Source organism: Betta splendens, chromosome 21 (genome assembly GCF_900634795.4).
Source record: "Betta splendens chromosome 21, fBetSpl5.4, whole genome shotgun sequence".
NCBI classification, from domain to species: Eukaryota; Metazoa; Chordata; class Actinopteri; order Anabantiformes; family Osphronemidae; genus Betta; species Betta splendens.
This window is the reverse complement of record NC_040899.1, coordinates 13,654,938-13,681,190: the sequence shown is the minus strand read 5'-3', so window position 1 is coordinate 13,681,190 and position 26,253 is coordinate 13,654,938. Positions and strand designations below refer to the sequence as shown.

The 26,253-nt window shown below is 40.4% G+C and overlaps 1 protein-coding gene across 3 annotated transcripts in view; it reads right to left on the bottom strand.

Moving 5' to 3' along the window:
* adarb1b (adenosine deaminase RNA specific B1b) overlaps positions 1-26,119 on the bottom strand; it is an 82,023-nt gene extending 55,904 nt beyond the window's left edge. Inside the window, exons 1-2 of one of the 3 annotated variants that reach the window (XM_029137422.3) lie at positions 25,874-26,119; positions 9,595-9,689 (exon numbers count right to left, since the gene is read on the bottom strand). The gene's annotated coding sequence lies outside the window, so the exon portion shown is untranslated. Of the gene's footprint in view, positions 1-9,594; positions 9,690-25,301; positions 25,330-25,873 lie in introns of those variants that run through there. The other 2 variants (XM_041068959.2, XM_029137425.3) reach the window with 2 other exon arrangements.
* Positions 26,120-26,253: the final 134 nt, after the last annotated feature.

The following is a 26,253-nucleotide window of genomic DNA, read 5'->3' as shown; positions in this document are numbered from 1 at the left end:
ATCTGTGGGCTGTTCTAGTGCTGACAAAGTGCCTTTCATTGAGCGTTTTACACAGATCCTTTCTCTGTTCAGTGTCGATTACAAGTTTGCATCCTAAATTAACCCTTGCAAGTAAATTGCACACAAATATAACAATATAGATATGTGTGTTAATTTGAATCTGATTAGGAATCAAATTTCAGATTTAGAAAAATGAGTGAGAGGAACACTTACTGCCTTCATTAATGCGTCGGAAACCTGTTTTTATTCTCGCTGCATCCAATTTGTTTGTCTATGAATCTTATTGTGTTTAGTTGGAATCCACCGACACTGAACACCATGAGCTGCCCCGGATTGTTCTTTGTCTCCGTTATGGAAAATGCTTTGTTGTTCTGTAACAAAAGTCCATAAGTCTGCATGAGAGCAGAAGGACAAGGTCAAGTGAACTATAAAATGACTACAAAGGGCTACTGAGAATAAACAAACCTTCAGGAATAAACAAACATTGTAGGAAAAATGTCAGAAAAAAATAAACAACCCCCTCCAAAATAAACAAGCGTCCTAGACAAAACAACAGTCAGACAGTACCTCAGTAGCACCACTACTACTGTAATCATTTAATTTGGGACCAAGCTAGTTCAAACTGTATAAACTTGTAATAACAGCTTCCTGCACTCACTACTTCACAGCATCACATGCAAAACCATCGTCATTGCAATGCACAATGTATTGGTTTGACAATCCACTTATGTAGACAAGCTTGATTATTATTATTAAATGAACCATCCAAATTAAGCTCTGTACAGGTGGGAATTTACATAAACAGGTTTGTTATTTTGTATTTCTGTTCAGGGTATGAACAGATACTGTACAAGCAGCAACCCACCCAAATGCAGCCAGTGAAGAGTAAAAAAGAAAAACTGCCTTTATGAATCAGTCCAGCTGTCAGAACTAGCCTTCGCTCACAGTACATGTCCATCCAGTTCACAATGTGATACCTGTGTCTTAACCTAAGAAGTGCACAATGGCAGCCACAGGGAATAAAAAGACTGACTTTGTTCAGTAAAATTTGTTCATGTGCATCACTAAGAAAACATAAGGAGGTGGAGGTTTATACTAAATAATATTGATGTCCAATACTGAACACAAAGGAAGTTAACTTTAACACTTTAAAATGTTTATTAAACTTTTATCTAACTTTCAGTTACTTGATTCTTCACGTAACGTTGTCATGTCTGTTTTAGTTTGGCCTGCACGTTTCAGAATATTTTATTAATTTCATCCCATGGGAACCAATAATCTGCAGCATGTTACTGATCTTATCATCTTATCCTTTAATGGCCTTTGTTTACTACATGATCACAGGCGAGGGTGGCAGCATGCGATGATGACAGGTAACAGCAACAAACTTCAGCATAATTCAAACATTATGCAGATGGTATGACAGCCGATGGCTTTTGTGCCTGTCGGCTGCCAAAACATCCACTTGTGCAAAGTGAAAATCAGGAATTGGGATAGAAGTCATATAGTGGGGAAAGTCTGTGAAGGGAGATGGAATGACTCACTCACTTGAACAACATGCTGCCGCAAAAGGTCTCTGTAAATATAATGTGTCACGTGGATGTGATGGTCAGAAGAGTTTTTTTGCTGTGAGAACTGCAGCGGAATGAAAGGTGTGTGAATTAACAGCGCAAGATCAAAGCTGTCCTGTTAATGTCAAAATTCAAATGCAACACTGATGCAACATCTGAACACAATTTGATATTGAAGTCAAAAGAAATAGAAAAGAGGCATTGCTTTTCTTTTCTAGAATGAAGCTAAGGCCAAAATAAACTAATACAGTGCATGCATTTCTTAATATATTATACTACTATACAGTATTTGTAGTTACACTAGGTCTACAACACCTACCTATTTCTTACTCCTTACACACTTTATTTTCTGCCATTCCATCTGTTTTTCTTGCTTGCTTGTAAAAAAAAAATAAAAATAAATCTTCCAACTGCTTTGACACCTCTGTTGACAGCTTTGTGCATCTTGCCAGTGCATGTCAGCCAAACCCCACAGGGAGCTACAGTAGATTCAGCCCCAGCCACCCTGCACCTAAATGTCAAAAGGCGTAGAAAAGTCAAAACAACAAACAATATTTTAAATGAATTACTAGTCTAACCCTATTAAAATAACAAATACTGCTATTATAAAAAATAGCCATCTTTCCTGAAATGTTCAACATTAACATCCAATATACAACTATCAACTATAAAAAAGGACTATTTAAAGTACAGCTCATCAACTTACCTTTGACTGTTCTGATGTTATTTTTGGGTTTATATGAGAAAATGGCTCTACAGTAAAATTAACATACTGTAACTCCACATGCAAAAGCAACTCTTACTTACGTTACTATAACAGTGAGACTCCTCACCCCATCAAATGAAACCCCATCTGAGTTAGGACTTCACATAACTCAGTCTGGCACAGGCTGTACTAACTGTACGTACACAAATGCAGAGTCACGCCATTAAGCTGATTAGCCCTCCAGGTTTAGTACACAGTATGGATTATAAGTCACAACCATTCTAGAGGTAGAAAAGAGTGGCTAAATTAGAAGAGGTCACTCTTGCTGGATGACTTCAGACTATAAAGGGGGTAATGCAAAAAGGTCAAACAAGGGTTAGCATATTTTGTTGTCATGACACCGATGTTCAAGACCAGGTCTGCATCTCTGTGAAGCTGTGTGTCTAAATGCAAAGCACAGCTGAGGCTCATGTTAAGTCATTAAGTTTACAATTCATTTATAGATGTAAATAGTGACATAGTTTTGACGCACAGGGTACAGGAGAGCTATTCTAGCTGCTGATTAGCACAGTGTATAGTCCATGTACAACAGATGGTTCTGGTTGCCAACATCCTCTGTGGCCTGGAGGGTTTAGCCCACACTCATCTTGCACTGGTTCCATGTGTAATACAGGCAAATAAGCCCATGATTTTAGCATACAAGTAAAAAATGAAACCAGCTTTAAGCCAGGGCTCAATAATTACACTCTGAAAACAATACAAAACAACTACATGACACACCATGTGCTCAATCCATGGTAACAATGTTTAAAACTCCCCATCCATGCCTGTCACTTGATGATTCACTTCAATCTTCTTTTAAAAAGTATTGACTGTTCTTGAGCACAGCTGATAAAAGATTAAACTCCCTTGAGAATAACTTTTATTTGGACACATTTCATTCGCACTCATCACCTTTTCTATGACACAACCTTCCAGAGTGCACATCATTCGTGCAACCATGACAACCCATCAAACTGTTTTTATAATGGGTTGTGACAGCGATGGACTGAGAAGTTCTAGCTACAGTAGGGACTGCCGAGTACTGTACTCGATAGCTTTGGTAAGAAAAGGAGTCAACTTAAATATGCCCAGTCTTTTATTGTTGATGTTTTTTCCATTGCAGACTCCAGGGGTCTGTCAAAATCCAATGCAAGGTTCAACTGAATCGTTTGCTAAAGTAATAAGTGAGCACAATATGCAGATGTGAATAGAGGGCAGAGTCAAATTCCTTCTATTTTTATCCCTATATATTGTTGATAATCTGATAATATGCCATGTCTTAAAAGCTTTGCACAAAGCTTGATTAAGATGGTACAGCTTCACTTAACATAATATAAACAAATAGGCTAGAGTAAACTGTATCTTTTGACATGATACAAACACTTTAAAGTATCATTGCAACTTAATCCCCAGGTGGACCAATGAAAAGACATGTTCACTCACAACAGATGCTTTGTCTAGATCAGTGGTTCTCCAGAAAAAAAAAATTATCAAAAAAGTGATGGTTGCAAGACCAAAGTTTAAATATTTATTTAAACAGAACAGTGTATATGTGATGAAAAGTGTTTTGAAAGTTACAAAATTAAAAAAATAATAATACGATCATTCACATTATGAGAAACAAAGACACCAAAAAACAAATGATGATAAAAATGATTTGCTGACAAGAGTAGAGAGAATTATTATCATAAAATATTAACATAGATGTAAATGAACATATGGAAACCAGGCAGTGAGAAGGGGCTGGGAGCTGTGATGTGGTCTGACTGTGGTGACGCATTCCTGTGACACTAACTATTTTCAAACAGCTTCCTTTTAAAAACTCAACCCCACCCTTGTTTCTCTGGCCACTAAACTTTTCGGAATATGTGTCATCATCAACAGCTTTTACAGTAAGTGGCTTCATAACATTGCTAATGCTTCGAGGGGTCCAAACCATAAATATTCAGTTTTGTGAAGGTTGGAATGTAAGATTTCACCCTACACGTGTAGACCACCCATGAGACACGCCCAAGGCTAGATTGTGGCTCATTATGACTAGTGCAAAAACAGATGCACCAAAACATAAAATGTGAAGAGTTAACGTGGGAAAGGTGGTCATAAGGAAACCCAGGCGTCACCAGCAACAGTTACATGTGAATACAGCTGATCAGATTAATGTCACTTTAATGAGAAGCTTAGTCTGCGAGATGTTTCGTATGTGTGTTCATGTCCACTCTCAGACCCTACAGAGATAATTCCCTTAAAGCGAGTGTAATGCAGCGGGTTTTCCTGAGCTACCCCCCTCCTTATTTCATACTTATTCTCTCTTATTCATTTGAAGTGCTTCGTCTTAATCTTCTCTGGGCCGTCGACCCCACAGACACGAAGGCTACACTACACCATTGAGCTGTTGCTCCCCATTCATACGGCAAAGAAGCTTTCCTTGTTCAGTGTGCTTAAGTGTTTGTGCCTGCCTGTCGTGTGTGTTTGTGTGTGTGTACATTTTTAACTGTGTGCTGCATGATATCAGACTCACCAGCTGGAGGGAGGGGGATTCTTTACATCTAATCCATTGTGGTCCTGCATTACTGTTCAGTAATGGAGTGCAGAGTGCAGTACTCTACTCAGCCATGTTTTGCTACCCATGAATGGGAACTCTGTGATTCAGCAGAGAGTGAGGATGATTCAGTAGCTTAAAGGGGAATGTCACACATTTTTCATTGCAGAATGTGTTTTCCTTCAACCCCTGTAGGAGATGTCAGGTATGGCGAGAGTTATAGCTTCCTACTTCAGGTGCTTATGAGGCCCATCCCTCATACTGTAAGTCACATCAGACAAGAAACAAGCAACTAGATTTGATTTCGAATATTATACACACACACACACACACACACACACACACACACACACACACACACACACACACACACACACACACACACACACACACACACACACACACACACACACACACACACACACACACACACACACACACACACACACACACACACACACACGTGTGTACTGTATAGTGAATGTCTTACTGTGGTGTCTGCAGAGTTATCTGTAAAGGCAGCTCTTGCAATCTAAAGAGTTTATTTTTAGACCTTTTAGCCTAAATTTTGCATCCTTCAGTTTCAAACTTGGAAACGCGTGAAACAGAGTTTAACTTTGGTTTGAGTCATATTGAGCAATTAGTCATTCCCTAGCTGCCACACTTTTGTTTATCGTCACAGTTGTGGTTGATGTGCCATATGTGCTTTCGTTTTCATCCCCTACCACTAAGTGTTGCTGTGTGAAAGTAAAGTAGCTTTTGCTAAATAGCTAACAGAATGTCTGACTGATAGAAAGACCCGAGATCTCAGTTTGTTTCATTCTGGTTTATAGCTACTTAGGACACTGTGCAGAGCAAACTCAAAATCAAGAGCTGCTGGACCTGATATACCTAAATCTCTTAATCATAGCTAACAAAAAACACAAATATGCTAAACTCTCAAAAGGTTCTGTGAAAACATCAGAAGCACCCGACAAAATTGTCAGTGGTTGTTCTTCCAAAAGCAGAAGGTAAACTCCAGGTGTTAAAGGTCAGATCAGCGATGCCTTGACGTGCTTGAATCAAGAACACTGAATGCTACAGAGGAACATTTGAAGCTCAGAAAAAAAAAATCTAATCTCCCACTAAGCCAGTCAATTACGCTGATGTGCATAATTGTATGAAGGAGGCTACTAAAAAAGAGCTTGAATGCAGTAAAAGGATGGTTCCAATTATTCCCGTAAAATGCCTATAAGTTTTTGTCAACCCCAACATGCAATTATAAAACGCATTATTCCTCCAAGTGCTTTCAAAGCCCAGTCAGCCGTGGAAAATCGAGTACACCCTTGGGCTAATTGGTTAAATTTGTGGATAATTGGTGAAATGCCAGGCCAGAGACAGCTATCGTTTCCCAAAGGTTTAATTATAACACCATCAGTAATATAACATGTCAAAAATAAAAGAGAATGCAACAGTTTCATTCAGTTTTTAATAATCATGACAGACTGTTGTTGTGTGGGGAAAAAAAACTGTGGGAATAACCTAACCTGTGAGTGAAACCGCAAGTGACTGAACCCTCAGAGGAAAAATGTACTAGAGAACCAAGCACCATTTGTCACAATTATTTATGTCTGGCAATTATTTGTGTTTGGCAACCCTAACTATGGGATCTTCCCCAGCTGCAGAGTTGTGACACAGTGACAGCAAATCAATCTGAATTACAGTCCAACAATGTATGGCTCCTTGAGCGTAAATGCATATTAACTCTCAGTGAGCTTGGTCAGGGGTGAATCACTTACAGAACATTACAAAGGGGAAAAAAAAAAACTTTAGCACAGTAGAACAATCTATATGAAAAATGAGTACTACAGATACTTCAATGAACAAACAAAGCGAAATTACAGTAGGTTGTGTGTGTAAAGTTCAAGAGCATGTACTGTATAGCTGTTTGTATTTATATTACAACTTGTCTTGGTTCTTCTATGTGAATGATATCGTTCCCATATTAAAATGCCCTGCACAGACATCTTAGTGAGCAAGTTTTGTATTCACTGCGCTGAGTAGGTTTGTAGTCAATAACGTGAATGTCTAAAATAAGTGAGATTAGGTTGGAAAAAAAACTCACAAGTGTAATGTGGTAATGTCTAGTTGAGTGACACTTGAAAGTAATATTTAGTGGGGAGTAACCAGATGACATTTACAGTTAGTGTGTCTGTAGTAACATTTAATAGACATTTACATTATATGTCTTAAAAAGCAATGTTAATATTAAGTTTTATTTAAAAGGAATGAGCTCTAGAAGCATTTAAACAATGAGGTATGATAAAGTTAGATTAGGTTTGCTTACGTTATTTTAATATCAAGTGATGTGGACAATACATATAAAACAAGCATTTAATATAAAAGTATAAATGGTCCAACATTGAAGAAAAAAGTCAATGGCATCCTTACTAGTAAAAATTATACTGTACAGTAATAGTGGCATGTGATTTCTCAAGGACACAAAGGTGACCTTCTTGTATGCACACCAACTTATGACTTAGTGAAAAATCTGGCAGAAGCATTTATATAGAAATATTTGATGTCCACACTGAAAGGGTCATATCTGGCTGCAAAGGTGAGTGAGCACATACAGACCAGTTCACTAGCTGAATAACTACACTCCCGTTCATCACTGCCACAGAGCGATCAAACATTAGTCTCATAAATCATAAAAAAATGTCATCATTGTCTGTGCTGCCGTTTACTGCCCACAGACTACAAATGAGAGGAGGGAAAAATTAATAATATAGGAGTCACTGATCTGTGGGCATGAGTCAGATCTCAGCTGGTATCACTGAGATTAATATTTCATCTCCTGTGGTCTTTGCACTGACACAACAGGGTTTTAACTTCATTCAGACGTCACAAGTGTGGAAAAACTATGTTAACAACATGCCTGAGGTCTGAAGAGCAAATTGAAAAGCCTGTGCATCGATTTGTGTGGACAAAATCCGTTGTGTATCTTCATTAGGGTTGATCATTTAACTAAAAATACAATGCAATGGCGAGGGCATTACTTGTGCTGCACATAGGCTAATTAGAAACTGGTTTGCTTGGCACATACTTAGAAGCATAACACACATACAGAGGGTCTGTAGGTCTACCAATGAGCAAACATAGTTCAGCTGATCACGACAGAGCAGAGTCCAGCATTGGGATCCATGTCTGTGTTAGAAAAAGCCTTAATTGCTTGAAATTTGTGTGTGGTTTGCTTGTTCTGTGTGGTTCTTTCCTCTTTAAAGCAGAGAGGAGCAGTAACGAGGCAAAGCGTTGTCCCAGTGGGATTAATAAAGTTCTTAGAATCTTGAATTGAATGGTAATTAATCACAGCCCCACATTTCTGCGTTTGTATAACCTAAATACGCCAGACAGCAGTCACATCACTATGGTCCTATGATATGTGAGGGTTGCTGGCTACAACTAATGAAAAACTTGATTTCATGGCTGTATAGTGCTGACTGGAGTTATACAACACATGCTTTTAAATTAGCTAGCAATGGACCATACATATTGTCAAGCTCACTTTAAACTTAACAGTGTAATATGGTGCTGTATAGAGGATGTTAAATTTTGGGATATATATAAGTGCAATCAGTCTGTTTATACTAAGCTTTGTACAGTCAGTGCTTAAAGTATTTAGCACTGACTGTAATTTAGCCCAACTAATATTTTAACATAACCTTCTAAATAGACGGTTTTCACAAAGTTGAAGCAGTAGCACAAAAACTAGACTGTTAGGGCCTAGTGGAGGTGCAGAACAATAGGTCCTCATTAGCTTCCATGTGAAAAGGTTTCTAAATCCTCAGTTAAGCAACAAAAACACAAACAAAATAGACAAATGGCTTCAGTACTGTAACTAAAACTTCAGTGGTCTGAGTTCTAGAGATTTGAATTGCAGCAGCCTCAAAGAGACAGCAAAGCCCTCGAGGGTGACAAATGCCCTCCGAAGTGACTGTACAGTACAGTGAATCAACACCAAATATAAGTAGCAGAAAGAAATACTGCAGGAAGGCATGATAAACACTGCAGCTAAATATCTTGAAGAATTAAAAATGAAGGCATCAGGCAAGTTCATTTATCCATCCAGCTAAAATAGAATCAGTACCAAGACGACTGAGTGCAGCTCACATTAACTTCTGTCTGATGTTACCAAAGCTCATTTGGGTCATTTGATGAATTTGCAGATTTCGGGTTTCTAAATTGCTTTCCTTTTTTCTTTTTTTTTATGATTGCTGTTTATCTTTCTTGTTGCACCTTCCATTTAGGGCAGTAATTTGATGTAAATGGCTTCAGATCCACTGGGTGATTTTCCATTAAACCTCACAGGAGTCAAATGAACACAGATGATGGAAATTTAATATCAGAAAATGGAGCACTTTATGCACTTTAAAAAAAACAACATATTGATCCTAAGGGAACCCCAGACTAATAAGTAAAACTTTTCACTAAGAACCATTACTAGCTAGTTATTACTGTATTCCTTAGTTCAGGAGGCGAAACAACCCCCCAACGTATGCTTCAAAAGCCTTGGAAGGATGTTCTGAGCTAAACTTTTAAATGCATTTTATTTTTATTTTAGTGTACTTGTATTCCAGGCCTTGTGTTGTTTGAGCTCACCTACCTATTTAGTACAGGGCCACCTGGCTGTATTCAGGAGCTGGTAGTGGGCAATGATGATTTAAATAGGCTAATGTCACATTTGTTTTCAATCTTACCTGTGGAGGACAGCGTAGACGTCTTCTAAGACCAACTGACCCTTTTTCTCATGGAGCTTACATCGCTTGGTCCAGTTTCTTTAGCATTCTGCAGACTACAGAGAAGGAAACATGAATGTAAAAAAAAAAGTATGAAAAACCAGTCGTTAGTGCTATCCCCAACTCGCAAATTGTCTGCTTTGTGTAATTTCATCTGGTTTTTAGTCTGGATTATCTGGACAACTACAGATAATAATCTGGAGATCAAATTTCTAATTCTAACAGCTCACGCACAGACTGGTGCAATGCGAGCATTGCAAATAATTTACTCTGAAAAGGCTTGTGCCTTTTCATGTAAATGATCGGTTGATGTTTACTCTTGCATATCATTAGCTTGTCTTCACTAATAAAGCTGCTCACTGGAGAAAAGAAATAATAAAATGTACTGCATGGGCTTGGTATAAGGGGGCAATTGGCATATTAACATGATTCACAACAAATACCACTTAAAAATTACCAAATACCACGAACTACATCTTGACAAAGCCATAAAAAAATAGAAGCATTGGAGGATGAGGCTGCTCAATCATCTCTGTTCTATCTGCATTAGACATCATTGAAAATGAAGTCCTCGCTAGTGTATTAGGGTCAGTGATTGTTTTGTTACATCTCAAATGTCTCTTTGACTCATACAGTCTCCGGATACCAAAAGGCTCATTTTATTTACTGGCTAGTCATAAACTGCAGTGACAACAACTGATATGCAATAGTAAAAAAACATTTACTGTTTCCAAGAGACATGAGGGCTGGAACCTAAACGTAGAGCTGAATTAAAATACTCTTGGAGTGTTGACCTTGTTAATCTGACACCAATTAAATTCCATCTGCTTGTTTAAGTCAGATTGTTAATATTTAGATACCTTTTACGGGCAAAGACAAAATGCTCATGATACTGCTTTTATTGCTTTTCATGCTAAAGAATATTGGACTTCAATGTCTCAACAAGGTGTCTGTAAGGTTTCATGCCATAAAGCTCTATAGCTCATCCACAGTGCCCATCTCAAGAATAAGAATACAGTTCGTTGTCCAGCAGGGGGGAAATTCCATTTCACAAAAAGCACAATAACATCACAATACAGAGTTGAAAACACAGCATTAAAGTGTGTATTTTCATCTCCCTGGTGGAAAAACCTGTTTTACGAGTCTGTTGCATGTTTAGTTGATCACTATGCCTCTTTGCGGAAGCGCGCATGACGTCACAGGGGTCACAGGTTACAGCATGCAGCTTGCAGTTGTTTGGCCAAAGCTAGCTGCTAACAGCCCACTAACGGCCATTAACGGCCAAAACAACACCGGGCAGGCAGCGATGAACGGACCTCATGATTCTAGCTGCAGAGTGTGACACTGTAGAGGACCTGAGCCGACACAGCACCTTGCATCACGGCGGTAGCTGCTTAGCTCTCGCTGGAGCACATTGCTGTCTGTGTCTGTACATGGTTATGCCTCAGTTCCACTGTGTCCAATTGTGTGCATCTGAAATACCATTTTGATATTCTGAATTTGTCTTGTACCAGGGGTGGTTCTGAGAGTGACTCGTTTACCGTCAACGTAGATATTAATTGAACTATGACAAATTGTTCTAGACCGGATTGGCTAAAGTAGCAAATTTTGGATATTGAAGTTGTTATTCAAATGCTGGATTTTGTGTTTTGTTTGAGATTTAAAAAAGTCTAAATCAAAATTATGTAAAAAAAACTGATAAGGGTAAACAATATTTAATAAATTTCAATCTGATTAATCGAAAAAATATTCATTAAATTACACAAATATCAAAATAATCGTTAGTTGCAGCCCTAACTTCTAACACACACACAGTGTGTTATCATGAACCAGAGAGTCATATAAATGTACTAGAACGCCCCAAACCTGGTTTTAGCATATGTGGGGGACCTTTAATGCATAATTCTGTGCTCCCCTGGTTGTGTATAGTGGTGTACACTGTGATCAATACATTGTTTGAAGAAAGATTTTCAGTGGGCATTTGACCTCCAGTATCGCTGATCTACATTGGCAGCTGGCCGGATGTCCTAGTATTAAAGAGCTTTCTTTTACAATGTCACCTTGACTTTGTACTGTAACCTCTGTAATATGAGCTCAACACAAGCCCACTGTACCTACTAAAAGAGAGGATTCCAAGCACAGCAGTGCAAAGCTCTGACTAAGAGAGGATACATAGGGCTGGTACTGCATCTAAAACTGCAAAAGCAGCAAGTGTAATTAATGAAAATGCATTATTTTTGAGATCTTCTGCCTGATAAAGACTGTAAAAGTGTTTTGTGTTAATGTACCACATCTGTCGCATGTCTAGTAGCATCTTAACTGGAAAGGGTATAATTTGTATGTACACCAATATTATAAATAATAACCCCAAAGAGCACAAGTTTGCTCTTATCTTACACATACTGTAAATGTAACCCCATGAAGGCCTACTATCCAGTAGCTTCAGTGTTTGAGGATGTCTTGATCTACAAAGAACTAACATGTAGGCACAGGTTGTCAAAGAAAAGACAAGACTAAGATTAAATCAAACCACTTGTCTGCTTTTATACTGTAACATCCCTCAACAACGGATATCTGAATGAAAAAGCCTTGAGGGGCTTACCTCTGCTGCCATCACATAATGGATAGTTTCAGTCTAAAGACTTAGAAGCAGAAGTTTTTCTCATACTGTACAGAAGGCATCCCAAACAAACTGTTCTATGCTACTGAGGAAAGTTCTGCATTTTTTACACTCGAAAACAAAGAAAGGAAGGCTGTGGTCAAAATGCTAGAACAAAGTGGTTGAGGGTTACAGGAGGTTGTGTGTAAGTAATTCTACACATGGTAGTTTAGTTTCCATGCTTACATTTTAGTCTGCAATGCCACTGCACTATTGTATCCCATTCCTGGTTACAACAGCAGTCCCATTAAGTAAGCTGCCTTTAGTAGGGCTGACTGGAGCCCAACAGAACACAATACAGCGCTGAAAAAGCAACTTCTTTACTGTAGCTACTTTACTTAACCTTAAAATTTGATAGAAAAAAAATACAAGCGGTTCCAAGAAATGTATTTATCTTTGTCACAGCAGAAAAGTTGAAGTTCATTTTTATTGACCTCACGCTTAGGGCCGTGAAACAACAAGCTGACAGTCTGCTGTCAGCCAATGTCAGGCCGCCAGTGAGGGTGTCAGCCTAGTTGTTGCAGTATGTCCCACTGGCCCTACTTGGGCCCCATGCGGAGGCTTTTCAGCATGTTGAATCTGCAACCGACCTCTTCAGTGACTGCAACAATGTCGAAAAGACTTTCAAATTTGAGAATAAATGTATAAGAAGAGGAATGAACCTCACTGTCGTTTCCTATTTCAGACATCTCTACCCTCAGTCAGCACATACAGTACCGTACTTAATATGTCTTCAAGCTCCAAATTCTATATTCTTTATATAATATTACAATCATAACCAAATGTTAAGAACTAACATCCGTGTAAGAAGTACAAGTTTTGTGCTTGAACCCATTTTAATATATCACAAACTGCACATTACACTACAGTATATCAAGGCTAAGCCTAAAGAAGATCACCAGAAGTATCACCCGAAGTCAACGCATGCTCAGGTCCTACAGAGTGTGTATTTTCCACTAACGTTATATCACCAATACATTGAGCCATTGGGTTTCAAAGCACAGTATTCACACTCACATGAAAGTGGAGGGACACGTTTTCCTCAGCATGTTTGTAGTCTCACTCAATGGAACCTTTGTCCTGCAGGAAGATCACTGTCAGTCTCTGGGGGTCAAAATGACCCAGTGGCAGAATGTGAATGTGTAAACCAGACAGTTCCAGAGTTAAATGTGGAAGTGCGCCCTGCATAAAAAGGACACTTCTTACTTAGAGCAAATATATCCATCTATCAGCTTTTTGTAACCCATCCTGTGGCATGCTAGCTCTACCCTTCACCTCGCACCCCTGTGGTAACAATTACATAACAAATTAACTCTGCGCACACTGACATCAGGAATATGTATCAACGCACCCAAACATCTGACAGGAAGGACTCCAGACCTGCAAGGTCAGACTGGGGGACAAGGAATGACAGAAACAGAGCAGCACAAGGGCAACAGGAGTGGAGTGACAGTAAAAGACAGAAACTACTTGGAAAAGGAAGAATGAATCAACAAAACTGTGCTGTCAGCATCCCCGGGGCCAGCAGGGAGCATTAAGTGAGTTGACATGGGCTGCTGAGTCCCCCCGTTTTCTCCTTCCTCCTCTCATCTATTCCATTTCTCTTTGTCTTTCTTTCATCCATATGGTAGATTCCACCTCTTCCCCTCCCCCTGCCCTGCTGTGCACTCCATTGAAATGGCCTCTCTCCCACACACAAACCCACGCTTGCTTGCACAAGCATCCCACATCCCCTGAGCCATGTCTTATTTACGGTTCGATTATGGCCCAACCGCCCTCTGCGGACGGACGTCCTTCTCCACCTACTCTCTGCCGTGTGCCCAGATGTTGATCAAATAATTAGGGAAGGACCTGTTTTACCCACTGGGGGCATTAAAACATCTGTGTGCAATGCAAAAAAAAACAAAAAGAAGAGCTGCAGCAGCATCACAGGACTGGTGTGAGAGGAGGCGAGGAAGGATGAAGCCTGACATCCATACTATACAGTACATGACCCAAGGCAAGCACAACTATTCATTTCAACACACAGGGGCATTTTTACAAGTTCATACACAAAGACGCACATCAAACAGCACAATATTGCCACTGTAAATACAAATGACAAATCCCCAACGCAGTACGCAAGTTAAGAGCAGGGGGCTCTGCAGTAAGTGCACACACCTCCACAGAGCAAGGCAATAAACTGTGCGCCAATGATTGAGCAGAACCCCTGGGAGGCATAACACAGCACTATTCCTACTACAGAGGTGAGTAATAGGACTGTTACATCTTGCTTCCAAAAACCACTAGCGCTGCCTGCTGACGCATTCCACCAGTCTGCAAGACCCTCACTCTGCAAAGCTCCTTTGTGGGCAACAAACTGCTTCTTCATCTGTGCTGAACGCAGCAGCCGACCTGACTGTGACATGCTTTTGATACATAAGGAGGTCTGCATCGGGTCAAGGAGCACGGGTGCTGAAAAACTTTTATACGTTTGAAGAGCACTGGTGTCACACGACTATCAACAGATAAAGTTTGATGTTGGCAGATACATGGGCTTGAATAAAGATTTAGGTTGTTTGATCCTTCTGACAACACCCAGTTAAAACGAGATGAGCTCATCAGACAGATTTCTACTAAAAACTAGAGTGAGCATTTAGATGTAGCCCATGACTCTATGTATAAATTATTTGTGTCAAAGAAGAAAAAAAAAACATTGTCAGACTGCTTTTGGTTTTCAAATATTAGTTTAAAGACACAGACAGTGATTTGACAAATGACTAGAACACATTATATTCATACTGAGAAACTGGAACATGATATTTTATGATTTTAGCACATATCCTTTTTAAAAATCATTTTTTTCTTAAAGAATCCTAAAAGAAATGGTGAAAAATAATATATTTTCTGCAGTTCTCTGTGGTGTTATCATTTGTTAGTTATCAGTTAGTTTTGAATTTTAGAATAAAGCTACCCTTTGTCCATAAAATTCTTTATCGCCACGCTCTCCTTTCCCTTCAACCAAGAGAGAATATTTGTAGAAGCAATCTTCCGCTATAGCTTTGGCCCGTGCCCACTTAAGATGGCTGTTTATACTAATAGTGTGCTTGCTGTGGATCTCTTCGGACAAGTGGATCAGCAAATTGCCAACAATGTATTTTGAATGTAAGTGTAAAGGGCAGCAGCCATCTGCCCAGCTAATCCCAAACACACTACACCAGTGTTACCAAGCTTCCAAATATTCAGCCATTTAAAGGCAGCATTTCTTAAGTCAAGTACATGCTTGTGGCCCCGGTTGGACCGCATGTGTGCCTCTGAACCTCCAACTTCACTGTGTCCATTTGGGTCATTAGACGGTGTTGAAACAGCTAAATCGCTTCAGCTGATTGAAAGACAGTGGTGCTGGTAAATGCACTTTAGCTGCAGCAGATTCTATTTTTAGCACAATCAGACAATATTTTCCTCGTCTGTGATACAATTTACTCTGGAGAACAAGACACTGTTGGATGAGTTGATAAGAAATGAATACACATTTTAACCCTGATCAGGTGTTCAGTACCACGGCTTATTGCAGGGAGTACTACTGGAAAACGCATTGGGAAGACCCTCCTGAATGAAGTTTGCTTATTATTGTTATTCCAGCATCTGTCGTGCTCTCCTTACTCCTCTTCCCACACAACTTGCAAATCACAGATGTTCGAGTCACATTTGATCTGTTACCAACCAGAGAAAGCCATTTTTTTTTCAGATTTATCTCTTCCTCAGACTCCTCCATCATGTTGAGCTCGGCACTCCGCCATGCTTGATCTGTCTGTAGGCAGATACCATAGGAGACGATGATAACCAAACGTGGCATCAAGTTTAATACCAACACTGTGGTACTACAGCAAATGTTTAGTATGGAGGGGAACTATCCTGGCAAATCACAGGACACTGCAAGTTACTAATTTATTATGTACTTTTTATAACACAAAGTGTTCGCTTTTCAAATGAACATTCTTCAGGTTCTTTATCCAAGCTTTCAGGTCAAAGGCCAATACTGTTAAGTACTAGTCCACCCCTCTAGTTCACGACATTAGTCAGTAGACTGCTGACTCTACAGTATGCTTCTATTCCATGGGGAAAGAGTTTAATTTAATTTCCACTAAGACTCCACAGGACACTCAGATTTGTACTTGAAATAAACAAAAGCTGTGCACACAAAACACAAGAGACATACTGTACTTGCAGGCTTAATCACATACTCCAATTGAAGGTACTGATGGAAATGTACTGTATAAGCCTCTTACCAGGAAAAAAAGGTGGTAAAGAAAGGTTCACCACCTTTGTACTTCTTATTTGGAAAGCATGAGATCATAGAGGTGCAAAAAAACCCATCTTTCTGTTGTAGAGCAGAACATCACTCTTTAAACCACCTCTTGGTCTGAGTGAAGGAAGACAATGGCTGAATTTTAGGTAAATAGGGAAGCAAATAAAATGAACTATCAGTGTGAAAGACCCTCTATTATATAATAATATTATAATATATATAATATTATATTATATTAATATTCATATAAATCAAAATGCAGTGTCCTTCAAAGGCTTACAAGCTATGATGGCCTATCCAGGAAAAAAACCTCTTTGTATTAATAATGCATGCAATGCAACCAGCTTTTATTAATAAGATATACTGGTATGACAGATTCAACAGTGCTACAGGAGTGAATCCTTTTAATTGGTTTCCTGTGAGGATTCTTAAAAACAAGTGCTACTCCACGATCTGGGAGGAGGAATGACATCAAAACTAGTCATCAACATCAGCTTTGGTCTATCAACTCAAAGGAAACCAGTCACTGTGGCAGAAAGGAGAAAAACAAATGAAAAAAATATTTTTTTAACTGGTCTAATCCAACAAGATTTTGCAGTTCTGCCCACAATGCTTTATATTTTTATATATACATATGTATTAAAATCAGACTCAAACACTAGTGGTGTGGAGTACATCTATTTCGTTTTGAGTAAATAATCTGTCAAAACATTACACTGCGACATACGTGGCCTTTCCGCTGACATTCCAAAAAAACAATACAGTCATTATCTGCAGCAGAAAAACACTCTGCTGTAGCTGCCCGGAACAAACAAACGTCGTACAGCACTTGTTTTTGAAATGGATGAGCGGCCAAACAGGATCTGGTTTGCATGCCATGGTAACATTCTGTTTTTAACTCATCATACCTAAATGAAAACCTGAAGACCTTCTAGGTATTCAGAGCCGACCAATTAGACTCAAGAGGCTGAGCACATTTTCAGCTGTTTCTGAAAAACACATGGCACCGCACCTCTTCTGCATCACTGTAAAGTTTTCGTACAGGAACCGACTCAAATTGCCCAGGGGTAGAACAAATCCTGACCCGTTTTATAGAAACAAAGGGATCAAATTAAAATGTTCCCACTGAGTGAGCAGAGTACACAAATATGCCCCCATGGGCTGGCAGCACCTGCTACACTCTGCTCCCAGTAAACCCCTCCGTTCCCGGGAACTGTGTATAGTTCTCCCGTAACATCCTCAAACTAAGTTCTTCCTTAACAGATTAGCATGTCTAGGTGAGTTCCACAAAGACACTGTTGTTGCTTGACCATTCACTGAACAGCTCAATTGCTGTTGTTCAACACACTTAAACAATGAGGCTATGACAGGCCTGACACAGTCCACGTGCCAAAGCAGCGAGCACAGGGGTTTATGAGCCGTAATACTTGGCACGCGACGAAACGTGCAGGTATCATGCATGTTTGGAATATTTCTCCACAGTGTGAACGCTCTGCTGGATGCTATCAGAATTTAGGCTAGCGTTAACATTAGCAGCTATGTCCCGCTGTTTATTGGATTTACACTCCTGCAACCCAAGCCAACATAATCTGCAGTAGTATTATGTTTGCCAGAAGGTCAAATAAGTCCTGCTCCTAAAAGCCTTTTCGCCTGCAACATTCATGAGCCAAAACACAACATTTGGGAGTTTAAATAAGTAAGCAGACTAAGCAGGCACAAAGGGTTATGTTAGAATTAAGGTTTTGAAAAGGAAGCTTTTCTCTGTCAAATCTAATTTTGATGGCTTATGAAAGTTCTGATCTGGATGAACAAAGATGCTTAAGCGTTTGTGTTTTACAAATACAAAGACAACTTACACACCCTAGGGATTTGTTATCGTTCATTGTTCGTGTTTTTGCCTCGCCCCTTTAAGTATACACCAAAAACCATGGTGGGATTCCTATGGCACCGTTTTCGGCTTCTCCGCCACCGCATCAAGTTATTTTTGTATAATACAACCGATAGAGCTTGGAACTGAAAGGAAGTTGGACCTGGAGCTTAGAAATCTTGAAGAACCGTTACTTTTACCATAATTACTGCAACTCCGAAAACGGTGACATTGTGGAAGCACATGGACAGCCCTGACAAGACACATTTTGTTGGGAACTGAAATTTTTGCAGAGATGGATCCTGTCTGGACAGACATAGAAATTCACTTGCTAAGTAATGGTTCCACTGGCCACTGTTTGTCTTACTCTGAAACGTTACAGCCATGGACAACGAAACGAAGCTGGGACAGGAAAGGCTGTTCTTTCACAAAGGGCATTTTGTCCAAAAGGTATTGCAGTTAATTGGGGAAGTCCATCACAGACTGAAGAGGATTGACCTCCTCACCCCGAGTCAAAGCAGCACGCACGGAAACAGTCTACCAGCTCAATCCAAGCGTCATTAACCATTTCAGAAAGAAGAACTGATGTGAGATGCACAGGACAGCACACTAAAAAGCTATTTTTTTTAATCTCGCTCCTCCTTTTCATTCTATATATAGACATATCACCAAGGGCTCTGTGCAGAGCTTCATAGAATATGGAGGACAAGAAGGAAACACAGAAGCTTGATGAATACGAAAAGGACAAGCAGGGAGGGGAGAGGCCAACCTCATTCATCCACTTATCCTGCTACAAACGCTCTCCAGACATTCAGAAGTTTAACTTGTTGTTCAAGGAGATGATTTACTGTCTGTCTTTACCTCCTGTAAAAGCACAAGGCTGAGGAGCAGAGAAGGGCTTATAAAACAAGAAAAGAGTGTTTTCACAGCCACTCCATGTGGCTTGCATTATCAATAGGCTCAGCCTAATCCTTTGCGAATACACGGCTGGCCACATCAAGACCCAATCCGTGTTTTTTTTGGTGCACAATGAAGTAGCATGACGTGTACCTCTGTGTGGACGTGCCCAAAGATAATGCTCGAAAAGTGGCCTCACTGATTGACGTAACACTTCACCACAGCCACACAATGTGGCTTTTCCGCCACGCGTGTTAAGAGTCCTGTTGAGAGCTCATCTAAACATCTGCCTGTTGTGCAACAAACGCTGTAGCAAATGGATTGTGAGAAGGCAAAAACACTAAGAAAAAAAAAGATAGGGAACATGCTTTGTTTTATGAAAGGGCGAAGCGGAGCCCAAAACAATACTGAAGCATCTTGAGTTGCTGTTTCACGTGGAGAAGTCAAAGAAGAACAGAGTTGTTTCCTAGCAGACGAAAAAGTAGTTTTTCCTAATATAGCTGACCTTTTATTGTTGAGCATTAGATTTTAATTTCAACTAAAAAGGTAATCACGTCTGTCTTTACCCCCTTTTTGGTGAAAGACATTAACACGCTAAACCACTGCATTTAATGCCCAACTACACTAGTTGAGCAATTATACGGCCACAGTAACAGGGTAGCCTTGCTCGTCTGCAGCAGCGTTGAAGGCCGTGCAGCATTTCTGCTGATGAGCGGTCAGGTCAACCATGGCCAAGTGTGTTCCTGGTGGGTGCACAGAGGCCTTGTCCTGCCCTTTGTGGCGCTAACTGTGCAAGTGTATACAGCATTGACTGTAATGTCACATTCACGCTCTGACGCTAACACCGTCTGGCATGTGCATTAGCCCTTTCTTCTGTTTTTGCCCAGGATTCATCTCCAGTCAAAGTGGAAAAAAGAGGTTACAAAATTCCTTGCAAACCTGTCCCAACATTCACATGGCCAGACACTAAAACCACATCTATACTTTAAAGGTTATTGTAAAGAGTTTGATTATGCATTCACAATGCAAGGTTACAGGGAAGTCACAGTTATGTAGTCTGCATCACTCCAAAATCCAAAAATAATGTTTGTTGTCACATGTCGCTGGAGTAGACGGTGTGAAAACACTCTATTTGGGCTTATGAGTCTGTATTGTATCAGCAGAAAACTCTGTAGCTGTGTTAGAACAAGAAAAGAGGTGTGATTCCCATGTGGTTCACAAAAGCTGAGAGAAGGAAAGTGGAAGGTGAAGCAGATACCCTAAATTAATGTGTTTGTTCCCCTTTTGTCGTTTTCTTGGTTGTTTATTAAGGAAATGCAAAGTGCAGGCTACATGTTGCGGCGTCCAGCTCAAGGGAAACTTTGAAGAACAAATGAGCTGCTTTCATTCATCTTGTAGCGAAGGAAGACCAAGATGTTCTGAGCAGAAATGTGTTGATGTGCACCTTTCCCTGAGACACAGCACAAGACCATTTTTCATCTGAGTGACATTTTTTGGAACTTTTTGTCAATACAACGACGGACTGACAGTGGTTTAGTGATCCCCATGCAGCGATTTCCACTACAAATCGCTATATGTGTTTAATGCAGTGCTGCTAGAGGGACAAAACATTACATTGTGTGTTGCTTAATTTATCTTTGTATTATTACACCATAGATGATAAAATGCCAAAATTCTTTACAATTCTAAACTGTACTGTAAAACTGTACAAAATTTGTCTTTGTGAAAAAAGCCATTTTGTTTTCATATTCATTTTCACATTCATTTCAAATTTTCTCCGACTCAGCATTTCTGGGATGTTATTTTATGCCCAATCCTAGTATATGCTATAGTGGCATGTTGTTACTGTAGTTAACCTAATTTGATGCAATATGTTTTGTAAGTCTTTTAAAGACTTCCATTGACTTGCCTTAACTTTTTCTTAAATTTCCTTGACACGTGTCACATAAACACGCAAACTTTTTTAAGTTAATTACCTGCAAGTTTAGCTGCGTGCTTCCATCCAGCGCCGTACTGACATAAAAACTGTTCAGCGATTGATGTTTTACAGTCTCCGAGCTAGTGTGCCATCAGCACCTCACTGACACCTTCAGTAGAGTAGGAGCAGCCACAACACACCGCTCCCCAAGGCAAAATGAGGACTGTCACCAAGTTGTAACAGCAGCTCGACTATTAAAGTATGACTGCATCCTTTATCTGCTTTTCAAATGTCCATCATTTATGTAACAACCAAAAAGGTTTGCAGGACTAACATTGTGACAGTTGCGTATTTACAGTAAAAGGTTTTCTTTGATGTCAGTCACCTACAGCTTCAGCAGCCACACTGCTGCTTCGTTTGCCCACATACCTGTAAGTTAGAATAGGAAAGACTATGTGGGTTATTTAAACATTTAAAATGTTTCCATCTTAGTTTAATTTATTTTCTCAATGTTATTTTAGACATTTAAAATTAACAAGCAGAATCAGAATTGAAATTGATAAAAGTCAAGCCGCGGATCTCGGTAACAAAGACAAAATGAAAAACAGTGATGTGCAAACTATCATCAATTAAAGCCAACTTTGATTTTTAAGCCTTTGCAAAAGACTCACTGACACTAAACAGTAGACCTGAACATTGTATGTTCTACACAGACGGATTCATTGACTGAAACTTGCCACTCATGTTAAATTGAGCAAAAAATCAATTTCAATTTTAATTTGAACTGGGTTGGGAATAACAGCACTGCAGGGCCGCATTCGATAGCTGCAGTGAATGGCAAGGTCATCTGTGACCTCATTATTTTGTGGTGAAGGTGTAACACTGACATGGACTAGTGGGTGCGTCAACAGCTTTCAGTGACTTATATGCCTTATATACACATACACCACTGATAAAAACAAAAAGCAAAATTTAAAGTGTAACAAAGAAACAATATTTGTTTTAGTGTGCACAAAACTTCTAGGTCATAAAACCTGTACAAATGACTAGTAAGAGCACGAAGTTCATCCAAAGTAAACATCCAAAGTTATTTCAGGATTAATATTTAGAAATACAGCTACTCCAAAACTCTCTTTTGGGTTTTTAAGTGTTTTGCTTGTAATTATTAATGGGATTCACAAAATTGCCTCCGCACATGTGTCTCCGATCTAGAACAGCTTGCAAAGCTTCAACCTGATTCAGTGTTAATCAATCACGCTCCAACATTCACTTCCACTTTAGTTAAACTGGCTCAATGCAAAGATGTGTATAAAAACATTTGTGACCGTGTCAACATTCACACCACCTGAACCATCAGACTCGCATACACAGCTGTGAATAATAGTTTCACTATGTCGAACCAAACATGCTCGCTCACGCTCTCACAAGGCCCAAGACCAGTGCAAATGTTGGCTGTGGTTTTAAGACCAAAGACTATCCACTGCTTTTCAAAATGTGCTTACTAACTAAATAAAAAAAAGAAAGAAAACAGGATGCCTGGTGTGTTTCAGGAAATGCATACAGGACAACGGATGAATGGCAGGCAAGTGGCCACTGATAAAGGACACGGGTGTCCATAGAGGACCTCTCTATGAGGAAACAGTCAGACCTCAGTAGTGCTCTCAGAGTAAAAAGTATGCTGCTACTTGTAATTAAAACTCTACTATTAATTGGAAAGCCATTAGTCCCCTGCAGGCATATAGACAATATCCGTATTGCTGTTTTTGTGCAACTGTTCGCATAATCCCTCTTCAGCAAAGGCAAGAGAAATTAACCAAACCTGCTCCTACCAACCTCAATGAGATCGCGCTCACATTTATTTATTTTTCCTGCACCGATGCTGTGTTGTTGAGAAAAACAAATATACTCAGGAAGGCATCCAGGGTGAAGGCAGCTCAGGGGATTTTGTTTCATCTAACTTATGAATTCAGATATGTGGTTTTCAAAACAATTACTGACCCAGTCTAGCAGGTGCTCCTCTTGCCATCGGGACAGTCTGAACAAATCCGTGCAGGTGTTCGCTTAGTCACTTAGTTTCCATCGCAGTGTGATAATCATTAAACGACAAACTTGCTTCTGGAGACAAAGTTCCATGAACTGTCAACTGAGACCTGCCCTTTCCCCTTGAGGTCAGTTTTACAAAACAGAATACTTGCAGTGACCTAAACCTATGTGGACTTATATCTACTCAAAGTGAGCAAAAACAGCTGCATTAAGATAACAGCATAATGGGATGTTTATCCAGCAGCTTATCATGACTGACAATGGGCCCATGTGGCTTCCTCTAAATGTGTAGCCTCATCAGGACCCATCAGTCTGTGAATCCTGCGGAAATGCAAACAACAATTTCCTCAGGGAATGGAACATGCAGATCGATGACAGAAGCTGCCGCGTCCACACTGGGTTGTGTGAAGGTTACGGCTACAATTTTAGGTGCCCCCCGGTTATGCATTACAGGACGAGACCAGGGCTCCCTTTCCTCTGGCTAAGAGCACAAACTTATTGCTCTGGGGCCGTGAACACTGAGCCAGTGCAGTATCTCAGCTGGATGCGGCTTTTTCGGAAAGAGAGAGAGAGCACAATGCAGCAAAATTGACTGAACTTTGCTCACGTACACACACACACACACACACACACACACACACACACACACACACACACACACACACACACACACACACACACACACACACACACACACACACACACACACACACACACACACACACACACACACACACACACACACACACACACACACACGGCCAGTTTGGCACGTTACCCTGAGATCCTGGTCGAGGCTGTTTTCTCCTCTTTAAACTTGTCACCTCAGCAAGTGGGGCAGCACTTTTAGTCAGCCTGTCAACCTGGGTTTGATGAGTATTTGCTAAGGTTGCCCCTGACGCGGTTTTGTTTTAGCTGACTACTGCGACCAGATTCTGCTAAATCTCGATAACTCCCTTCAACTCAGCAAATCAGCAAAATGCCTTTTTCTACACAACTCCAAATGCGGTCAATCATTGTGCACATCTTCTTTCAACAAAAGCATTTGTCATAGAAATTCCTACATTGTTTGAAAAGGAAAATATGTCTCTCCCTAATACTTACAAGGTGGGTATCAGGCACCTTCCTATGGTCCAGATCTCAAGAGAAGGTAATAATACACAACTTGTACCTACAGTACGTGGTCTGTATTTAATTCTCTATTACTGTACTGTATATAAACTGCAATAAAGACACGTGGCAAGTTAAAATATAGTTTGGTTTAACACCAGCACACACAATGCTAGTAGGCTTTTAAATTCCACTTATTTCTTCCTTAAAAATCCCAAATTCACACCTGCACGGCCCACTGCTACTGAAGATACACGGCGACACTGGAGAGTTGAGAACAAACCACACTGTGCCATGATCACAGGAATAAATATGGAGATACTGTAAAGCTGTGGTCAATGAGCATCTGTCCCTTGGAGACAAACATTTTGTCATGGCAGCTAGAGTTTGGAGCAAACACAAAAGCTCGGTGCAAGTCTGTGCACAGCGGTGGCTTATTTACAAGGTCACTGGGTGCATTATACTGGCTTGACTTTGTTTCCTCTTGCTCCTGACCTCATAATGCTGTACTTCTTATTACAGTAACAACTTTCAAGCATTTTCCATTATACTGTATAGGTAAATCACGCACTGAAACATGTTAAAAATTAGGAAATCTAACTCATTATTTAACGGAACAGTTTTCATCTTTTACATTCATGTCACAGTCTTCTAATGGAGCAGCAGGTACGTTACAGGACCAACAACTTTCCAAACATATAATTTTATACATTTTTTATGTGATGTTTATGAATTGCGTTCTAAACAACGAGACATTAAAGTATAATGCTGTGATTATTGGCCAACGAAGCTCTGGTTGGTTGACAGTTCACAGTTTGACAGTGTTTTATCCTCACTATCATTATCCACTTAATGATGCATAATCGCTATGATAAATGATGCTTACCGTTAATTCAAGTCTTGTTTCCCTTTACACCAAAATAAAAGGGGAAAAAAAATCAAATAAGAAATTTTCAATTCAAAAGTCACTTTCCCGTCACTTCAAGTCAATGCGTGTCTCCTCTTCTGTAACAGGACTTCACACGTGTCCGCGCAGAGATTAGAGGAGACGTGAGCAGCGCGTCGCATCACCTTCGCAGCGCAGCGGCCGCGTTGCAGAAGCTACCGTAGCGCCGCGTTCACATGACTGGGGCTCTGGTCGCCGCGCGAGCGCGATGCGGTCTCGCTGGTGGAACCTCCACGGGCACCGCTGACAGGGTAACGCCGAGGTACGATGACAGCCATAAATCCCACAGACGCACTGCACGAACACTAGCTAATTCCACAACTGGCTCCGGAGAGGACGTTGGTGGTTAACAGGTAACAGAAATGTGACCGGCGAGCGCCCGCGTCCGCCTCGTTGTGGAGGATTACCAGCCTAATATTACATAAACACTACCGGAACCTAAATCATATTAGCAGCCGCGTTTCATCCTCCGCAGCCCCAAAATAACAACACACACAAAAAGGGCTACTCACGGGGTGTGCGGTAGCGGAGGGTCGGGGCTTCCTCGGCACGCGAAAATCTCAGACGCCACTTTACGTGAAAGCCCAGACGTCGGTCTTCCTCCGTGTCCCCGCTGGTGTTGGAGGAAAAACGAACACGGGCTGAGAGCGGTTGTGCGGTCGCATGTACTGCAGTGCTCGAGTCTGCCGTCGGCCCGCTTCTTCTGCTAGCTTACGGTTTGTTGTCGGCGGGGGCGGGAACGGCGCGCGCCCGCCCCCGCGTGGTGCGGAAGACTCAGTGCGCTCCGCGCGAGCGGCGCTGTTCTAAATCGAACCCAAGAGGCAAGTAGAAAACAAACATTACGTCAAGTAGAGTAAACGATGAAAAAATAGAATTTAGGGACACACGTCAA